Raw genomic sequence first — 9,289 nt, 5'->3', positions numbered from 1 at the left:
ATGAGGGCTGGAGAGGTTAAGGCCCAGATCTTCAAACCAGGGTCAGTGCTACTGGGGATGGGGCAAAAGGAACATTTACCCTCCCAAATTATTTTCAAGGAGTCCCAAATTCATAGGTGCCAAAGATTTTGGCGGGGATTGGTGGGGTGTTAGGCAAAGGGTCATGGCCTCCGCTGCCCATTTTTTAAACCTGACTCTTGAACGTGGTCAGGAGGTGGCATGCTGCAGCCCTGCCGGCACCCTGATCCACTCTGTACTATGCCACATGCACAGTGTGCTGGCCAGTCTGGCTATGCATGCTACAAGCTGCTGGGTCTTCATCTGCCATTGGCTGCCAAAACTACAGTCGTGGCTCCTCTCGGCCCTGGTTGCCGGGCTGGCCTGGGAAGTAGGACCAGTACTGTCAACCTTAAATGTTCAAAAATCATGAGATTGTTTTTAAGATCACAAGATTATGTAAAAATAATAGATTCGGTTCCTGCTGCTTTTTGAGACTTTAGGGTGCACTGGAGTCACATTTTGACACTTTCTCCACAGCCACAAGGGCTAGAAACTTACTTTTTCTTTAAGAATGGAGGCTGAAATCATCACATGACTCTCGGTGCTGGGGCTTTAAGGAAAACAATAATTATTATGAGACTCAGGGAGGATAAGATAAGGGTGGGGGGAGGCAGGGGCTCTGGGAGGGTTGGGTTGGTGGAAGGGGGGAGGTGGCGGCTCTTGGAGGGTCAGGCTGGTGCAGGTGGAAGGCAGGGGCTCCAGGAGCCTCAGGCTGATGGGGGTAGGGGAGACAGGGTGTCTGTGGCAGCCCCAAAATACCCACTTGCCCCACCAATAACTGGATCCTAGAATTGGCCGTGCACCTAAGCCCCATTGATTTCAGTTGGAGTCAAGCATGTAAAAATCTTTCAAAATCTGCTCCTAAGTGTCTAAGTCACTTTTGAAAATGAGACTTAGGCTCCTAAGTTAGTCAGGTGTTGCAATACTGAGCAGAGCAATGCCAAAATACTTCTAACCTCTGGGCCTCAGTCACTTTTCAAAATGAGACTTAGGCTATGTCTACACTAGCACTTACTGTGGTGTAACTTACGTCTCTCACGAGTGTGAAAAAGCCCACTCCCCCAGTGACGTAAGTCAGTTATTCCAACACAAGCACCAGTGTAAACAGTACTATATTGGCGGGAAAACTTCTCCCTCCGACGTAGATACCACCTCTAACGGGGCTGTGGCTTAGGCCTGGTCTACACTGCAGGGCGGATCGATCTAAGTTACACAACTTCAGCTACGTGAATAACTCAGCTGAAGTCGACGACGTACTTAGATCTACTTACCCCGGTGTCTTCACAGCAGTAAGTCGACTGCTGACATTCTCCAGTCGACTCAGCCTACACTTCTCACTCCGGTGGAGTACCGGAGTTGACGGAAGAGCACTCGGCAGTCGATTCATCGCATCTTCACTAGATGCGCTAAATCGACCCCTGATGGATCGATCACTCCAGAGGTAAGTGTAGACATGCCCTTAGAGTGGTTACATTAGAGAGCTCACAGCAGTGCAGCTGCATCGTTGCTGATCCACCACTGTAAACTGTCTAGTGTGGCCCTAGCCCTTGTTTCTTAAGTGATTTATACATTTGGAAATTTTACTCTTAATATAAATTTCCCTCACAGGTGCTCCACTTTCAATCTTATCTCTGCAATATACTGTCACTAGAACTTCAGCCACCCTACATCCTGCTAGTGTAGAGAAGGCATGAGGTTCTAAAAACCCCAGAATATATATTTTCCAGACAAAAATCTTTCAGGGCTTCTTTGTACATAATAAAGGAACACAGAGGAGGACTAGAGCTTTTTTTTTTTTTCTTTTGGAGGTCACCTTTAATGCAAGTCAGGTGTTTTGGACACAGATTAGTGATGGTAGGAATAACAGAAGCATAGCTTTTGAAAAAAAAATTACTGTTTACCAACACATGCTTCCTCTTTGAAATCTTTTGTAATTTGAGGGAGGAGAGGGGGGGTCAAGATGGATACACTTTAAATAAAGGTTTCTAATCAAATACTTGAAGCAAGTGCAAATGTACACATGCTTTGTTTAGTTTCTAGCAGAGCAGGAACCTTTGGAAATGCCCCTTTCAAATAACAAACATACTTTTTGATTACATTTCGGCCTCCCTCCCTGTGGTGCAAATGTGGACATTACAATGGCTGTTTTCCTTTCTATAATAAGTGATCGTTTGGCTGATAGAGCAGTACCCTTTCAGAATTCAGGTCTATTTAAATGACTGTACATATTGCAAAGAGCCCCGCATTTCTCCCAGAACAATTTATGCTTCTCAGCCTGTCACTGCATCCCAGAAAAGGCAATGGCCTAAATATATGGAGGAGTTCTGTCACTGAAGGAAAAAACTTTCAATGGAGATGGCTACTGTTAGGCATCTAAATAAAAGTAGTCAGAGCTTCAGAAATTCTGAACACTATTATTTAGATGCCCAATGATAGACACCCACATTTGAATGTTTTGGCCATAGACGTTATATAATTACCTGTTGAAAGAGAAAAATCTGCCACCAAGAATATATATTTCATGAACTAAAGAATGATAAATTGTTGACATTTGAAAGGAATGTACCTGTCAAGGATTGTTTTTCTCCACACCAGCCCAAGCTTTCCTCACAAAGCAGACATGGGCTTGATTCGCTCCCATTTCCCATCAATGTAACTGCAGTGATGCCTGGTGTGAGGAGAATCACATACAACATGTTTCTGTAATCTTTGGTTTGCTCTTCTGTCACTCCTTGCAGTCACCAGGCTTCCACACTGCCCTCAGTTCTCCACCACCAGCATCCCACTGGCATCATTCGGCAATGAGCACACTCTGACCTGACAACTTGGAGTGACTATCCAGACCAGATACCTTTGTCTTGCTTCTGCTTCTCATTAGAAGTTTGATGTTTTAGGGTATGGCTACACTTGAAACGTCAAAGCACTGCCGCGGCAGCGCTTTGAAGTGCGAGTGTGGTCACAGCGCCAGTGCTGGGAGAGAGCTCTCCCTGCGCTGCACGAACACCACCTCCTCACGGGGATTAGATTGCAATGCTGGGAGTGCTGCGGCACTGTTTAAACTGGCACTTTACAGCACTGTATCTTGCAGCGCTCAGGGGCGTGTTTTTTTCACACCCCTGAGCTAGAAAGTTGCAGCTCTGTAAAACGTAGCCATGGCCTTAGTCTCTGAGGCCATCCAAAGTGGTCATCCCAAGTAATTCCAAAAGCATCTTAAAGAAAGCAACTTTCATCCTTTGGATACCCCAGGTCCTCAGAGTCAGTCAAGGAGAAATCAGTGTCATCCTCACAGAGTCCTTATGTTATTCTGGTGCTGTGCTCCTGTCATACCTCGCTCCCAACTATGTAGGGAAGGGGCTCGGAAAGCTAAATACAGCTTCGAGTTATATTATCTATCTATTTGAGGGAACACATACAGGTGCCAATGCATCCACCTGGCCCATTCATTCTGCCCTGACCCACCCACCGCTAGCCCCCAGATGTCAGACAGCCCTTTTGGCACAGAGGGGAAGGAGGGTGATGCTCTGGATTCAGCTCACCATCTCATCTATATGGGAGAACGAAATCTGTACATAGAGATTATCTCCCCCCCTCTGTAAATATCTCAGCATATGAGTCACCCCAGTGAAGATCCTCTTCTTCACAGCTTGTACTCTTCTTGTTTAGACTGTATAGGACACTTTGATGTTTCACTGTGAACGTCCTTTCTTACCTTGTGGTTGACAATCAAACATACCATAAATTATACAGTGAACTCTGATGCCAGCATATTATTTTCTGTTGGATATTCCAGTTTACCAGTATTTAAAGGAAATCCACAATGCTTGAGGGACATGCTTTTTTCCCATCACTTTCTGTCATTCAGAGAATCTTACTTTGTTTGCAGCAAATAGTTCACCCAACAGAAGCGCAAAATCTTCTGAGAATACAGCCTGGAGTGTGGGTTTTGTTATGATGTTTGTTATCTAAATACATTTTTGTTTGGGATTATTATTGAAAAGTGCTGTAGAGAAACACAGTTTGAGGGAGTAAAAGTTTTTCAGTATTTGCAGTTACATCATCACTGGTCTGTGACCTTTTCAACTTGGCTAGGAATCTGCTGGAAAACAGCTGTGATGTTTTTCAGTTTTGAATTGTAAAAAGGAAACTCTTTGCTCTAATGTCTTGCTTTGTTAGTATTACTGTTGTAAACTTCTTGGGGATTTTGTAGAATACTTAGTGTTGTTTTTTTGACAGTGAACTGCTGATTTTTTTGTCATTTATAGGGGTTACCCCACGGTGAGCCAACACAGTTTAGGCTGGGGTTACTCTGGTCTTTAGGCCTGTAAAAAATGTTCAGACCCTTAAAACTACAGTGGGAAACTGATTGCATAAAGACTTCTTTTGCTTTCAGAGACTGATGGGTGTTGTGCAGAGGCTGCCGAGGTCAGAACTGGGGTATTGTATTTTTCTGCTCTCATTCTAGTACTGCTAAAATGTATGGTAGAGTTGATCATGGATACATTAGTTGATATGTTCAGGAAATACTTACTATTTTCAAGTAATAAACATGAGGTAATGTCAAACACTGAATTGTCAAAAGAAGACATGCTGGAACAAATTGATAAATGAAATAGCAACTAGTCACCAGGACAGGTGACTAGTTGCTATTTCATTTATCAATTTGTTCCAGGATTGTATCATACAAGAATTCTGAAGGAACTTAAGAATGAAAAGACTAAGCTGATAGCAAATATATACTATGGTTTGATTTTCTTTTGTTTTCCCCCATGTGTTAGCATAACTCTGCAACCAGTGAAGTCAATGAAAATTACGCTAACCCAGAGTACTCTGGAAAATTCCTTCCAATATCTCATCAAAATCAACTACTATCCTGAAAGACTGGATGTTGTACCTGTCACTTTATGTCCCTTAAAGTTAGTTTTTGTCCATGTTCATTAGAATTTTCTGTGCATCTGGAGAGCTCTGCAAATGACTCTCTACACAAAAGAATAAATGGACACAAATCTGACATCAGGAATCATAACATTTAAAAACCAGTAGGAGAACACTTCAGTCTCTCTGGTCACTCAATAACAGATTTCTCGTTGTTCTTGTTGGAGAGGACTCTCTCTGTCTTTCTGAGGCTGACTGGTTTTCACATCTCCTAGGCAGCTTGGGTGAGAATTCCAGCACAACAATCTCAAACCGCAGTGGTTGTGGTAATGCAAGATCTTTGAACAGAAAATCAGATGAAATCATTGTGCTGAAACCTATTTATCTTTGGTTACACTTGGGGTCAAACAATTTTCAGTGCCATTTCATTACATCTGTTGTCAACAAGAGGTATTTTTGCTAATGCGCACAAGGCTCAAAAAACAAAACCCAAAGAGTGGGACTAAATGCCCAATTTTCAACACATCAAAATGTTAATGGTATGGTGCCTCAAAGAGCCATGTTAGAACTGATAATGCTTATTACATTCACTAATGATCTGGAAAGTGGGGAGCTCAGTAAACTAGTAAAATTTGCAAAGGGCACAAATTATGTAAGATAGTCAAAGTTAGAGAAGACTGTAAAGAGCTTCTGAGAGCTGACAAAACTTTGGCCTGATGGCAGGTGAAATTCAGTGCTGAGAAATGAAAAGTAATGCACATTGGCAGGAATGTCTTGAACTACATTGCTTGGTTCTGAGTTAACCATAGCCATTCAGAAAAAAAGATGTGTGTGTCATTATGGACATCTCAATGAAACCATCTTCTCAATGCACAGCAAAAATGTAAGCAAAATGTTAGGACACAGAAGGAATGGAATAGAAAATAATATTGATTATAGTAAAATGCCATTATATGAATCAGATACACCCTCACCTGGACATCCCATCTCCAAGAAGATACAGCAGACATAGCAAGGATCCCGAGATGGATGGCAAAAATGGTTAGAGGCCTGGAAAGACATTTATGAGGAGAGACAGGAAAGTTTAGGGTTGTTTCATTTAGAGAGAAAATGAGTAAAAGAAGACAACACAGAAGTATATAAATAATTAATGCTATAGTGAGGCTAAGCTTTCTCCAAAAACATGGGGACAGACCAGAAAAGTGGAAGACAACACACTTAAAACTGATAAAATAATATTTTTTACATAACGCATAATTAAAGACTTAGACATGTACACGAGAACATCCACAATTTTATTAGATGAAAACAAAAGTGTGAAATGTTTAAATCCTTGTGTTTCAGGGCATAAGACACCATAAATTGATGGGATTAATAAGAAATTTATCCTATGGGCAGATTATGCAATGCATGTCCATTATGGGAATTCTAGAACCTTTCTCTGAATCATTTGGTCACTTTCTAGAGGCAAGATACCATCACAGGTGGACCACTGGTTTGACACAGTAGCTCAATTTCTACGTTCAGCTGTTGTTACCAGGGACAAAAAAAATTCTGTCAGATGTAGTTGTTAGATCTCACTTCACCATGTCTGACATCCTAGCATAAGCTACATGCAATAATTTCTATTAAAAACATAGAACCGTTTCTTGAATACCTGCTGGTAATGCAACTGCTCAGTGAATGGAGATGATGTGTAACCTGAGTCTCATGAAGTTATATAGTTCATTAACAGTTTAGATTATAAAATATTTCTTAAAGTTACAGTTTACTTCTATCTTAACTATATACGAAAAACAATATAGTTATGATGCTGGTCTAACAGTTACCACTTGCCAGGGCCCCAGTATCAAGCTCTGCCCTTCAGGGCCCCTAGATGAAATCCCTAGCTGCTTCACTATGGCAATAGAGCTCAAGGTCTAGAACTGCACAGCAGTCATGCCCCAGGCCGCTGGTTGGCTGGACATACAGCATTCCTCATTGAGTACCTGGACTATATAAAGACCACAACAGGAAGAAGAAGCTGTGTGAGTAACGGGCCATTGTCTACTAGTTGCTGCTGCTTTGCGTACATGCTCCTTGAATTGGATCTCCCAGCTACCAACCCCCTGCACACACTCCAGCCATTGCCTCAGACAGCCTCTAATCCCAGTTGGCCAACTGTGCACCACTTGGCCATGGTTCTGGACTGCCCCTAGCCTGCTTCAGCCGGTAGGCATTATACCATCTGACTCAGCCCTAATTCCAAAATACTGTCTTTTTTGGATAACCTTTCTTGGCAGACCCTCCTCAGACCCTTGGACTACTTTACTCTCCAGTTCTAGCAGCCTGAAGATGCTCTTGGTACTAACATTTCTGGCTCAGGGGTGAAATCCTGGTCCTATTGAAATCAATAAGGGGTTTTGCCACTCACTTCGAGGAGACCAGGATTTTACCCCTTGTATTTCTCTACAAATGTCCTAAAGTCTTTTTTATACAAGAGAGAGGCATTTGGAATATGATCCATATTTATGTGACATGAGAGAAAAGTGCTGGGACAGACCCATCCCTGTTGAGTAGCATTACTCCAAGGCTGAAACTGACCCATTATGTTTTCTTCAGCTGATCTATGAACTCATTGCCATTCCCAGTTAAATTATCCAAATGTTTCAAAGATGCAGATGAATTTCCTAATTATTAACATCCCGTGTCTACTAACAACAGAACAACTTCCTGACTTTTACCATGAGGTTTTATTTCATTTACAGATGACTGTCACAATAGACCCATGGGCATCTCTTCTTAAATGAAATTGTTTAGACTGTGGTCGATGAATTCATTTCCTACTAGACAAAAACACCAAAAAATTCAAACTTCAGTCTGTGAAATGATTCTCCAAAATGTTTAGCTCTCATCAGCCTCCTTCAGCTGTCAGATAATCTGGGCAAGAGCTTAGTCTGAAATCAAGAAGGGAGAACTGTAGTTCTTACCTCTGTCACTCTGTCTCTGCACACAAAGTTTAATAGATAGCACATGCTGTTCGCTGAACCTTTGTTCCTGCCCCAGCAGTCAATGCACTGCCAAGTCTCACTGAATTTGTGTGTCTCACCCATTTTTGGCTTGAGTTACCTGGAATCTGAAGCAGGTTCACATAAAACTCTGAAGATTCACAGTACATTTAAATGGAAAATGTGAACCATCACTCACAGAGTGCATTTTTTCAAATGTACTCCTTTAAGTGACTGAAACTTGGCAGGTTTGCCAACTGTCTGATAAGGATGGATGAGAGACCATGGAGTCTCCTCCTTGTCTCCACAAAAAAAAACCACAACCAACCAAGCAATGATCTCAAAGTGACATTTCAAGGGAAATGAATTATTAAGCTGTACAGTCCTCTGTTTGTTTATTTTTTAATGGTATTTCATTATTAAAGATGTTGGAACTGCTTTGAAGATTAGGCTATTAAAAAGGTGTCTCATCTGTGGTCTTAAAAAAGATCTTAGGCATGTGAAAAGATAGGGCAGCTTCCCTCAGTGGTTGTGCAATTCACTGATATACTGTCTATGACCCTTTCCTCCAGGGGAATTTCCCAGATGAAGAATTGTCTGAATCTTCCATAACTGGCCTTTTAGAGGGTTTTGTTTTGTTTAAGTTCTTTTCTTTGTCATTAACTTACTGAAGAATTGTACAGGCTGTTAGTTGTATGCCTCTCATTAAGAGATTCCGATTAAAAAGTCTCACAATACTGATAAAACTTCATGCAAGTTAAAGCTTCGGGGTCTGCAAGTGGAGACCTGCAAGTTTTGAAAATCCCAAGAGTTTGTTTTTATCTCTCCAGTTAGACAAAAATACCCATTTCTAATGCCTGGCTTGTTGGTGAATTATTTGAATCAGGTGTTTCCTACCCAGTAGAAAACTATGCTGGGTAATACGTGCTGTTTGTAAAATCTATGGGAGACAGATGGGAAGAGTTTTTCCGTGTGGATTTGATTAATGGAATATATTTGAAAATCCTCCAAGAAGCTGTTATCTTTGCGCATTATAGCGGGCGCATCGAGTGTGTGAGAACATCATACCGCTTAAGGTCAAATGGCTTGGGGAGCACCATTTTGGAGTCTCAAACAATCATTTAAATACCCAAATTATCTTTAAATAATGTTAAGGAAACATAGCTGGCAGAAGCTAAGATATTCAAAGTTCAGGCTGGCATTCCATCCACGAGTCATCACAGAATTGTGAGAAGAATAACAAAAACTCCCTGGACAATCTCTGAACTTTGAATTTCCTGGCGTTAGGCAGTTCCCTATAAGCACCACAAGGATATTGGGCAGAATTCTGTAGAATACATTTTCTAGTTTAACAGAACCAAAACAACAAG

At 41.6% G+C, this 9,289-nt stretch overlaps 1 long non-coding RNA gene across 1 annotated transcript; it reads right to left on the bottom strand.

Moving 5' to 3' along the window:
* Positions 1 to 1,416: 1,416 nt before the first annotated feature.
* On the bottom strand, positions 1,417 to 7,249 carry LOC115653215. The gene is made up of 3 exons (XR_004000876.1): positions 7,239 to 7,249; positions 6,634 to 6,639; positions 1,417 to 1,518 (listed from the first exon to the last, which is right to left on the bottom strand). It is a non-coding gene; the product is annotated as an uncharacterized LOC115653215 (long non-coding RNA).
* Between the last annotated feature and the right edge of the window lie 2,040 nt (positions 7,250 to 9,289).

The sequence above is a fragment of the Gopherus evgoodei genome, chromosome 6, assembly GCF_007399415.2.
Source record: "Gopherus evgoodei ecotype Sinaloan lineage chromosome 6, rGopEvg1_v1.p, whole genome shotgun sequence".
Taxonomy (NCBI): Eukaryota; Metazoa; Chordata; order Testudines; family Testudinidae; genus Gopherus; species Gopherus evgoodei.
This window is presented reverse-complemented; position numbering and strand designations above follow the sequence as displayed.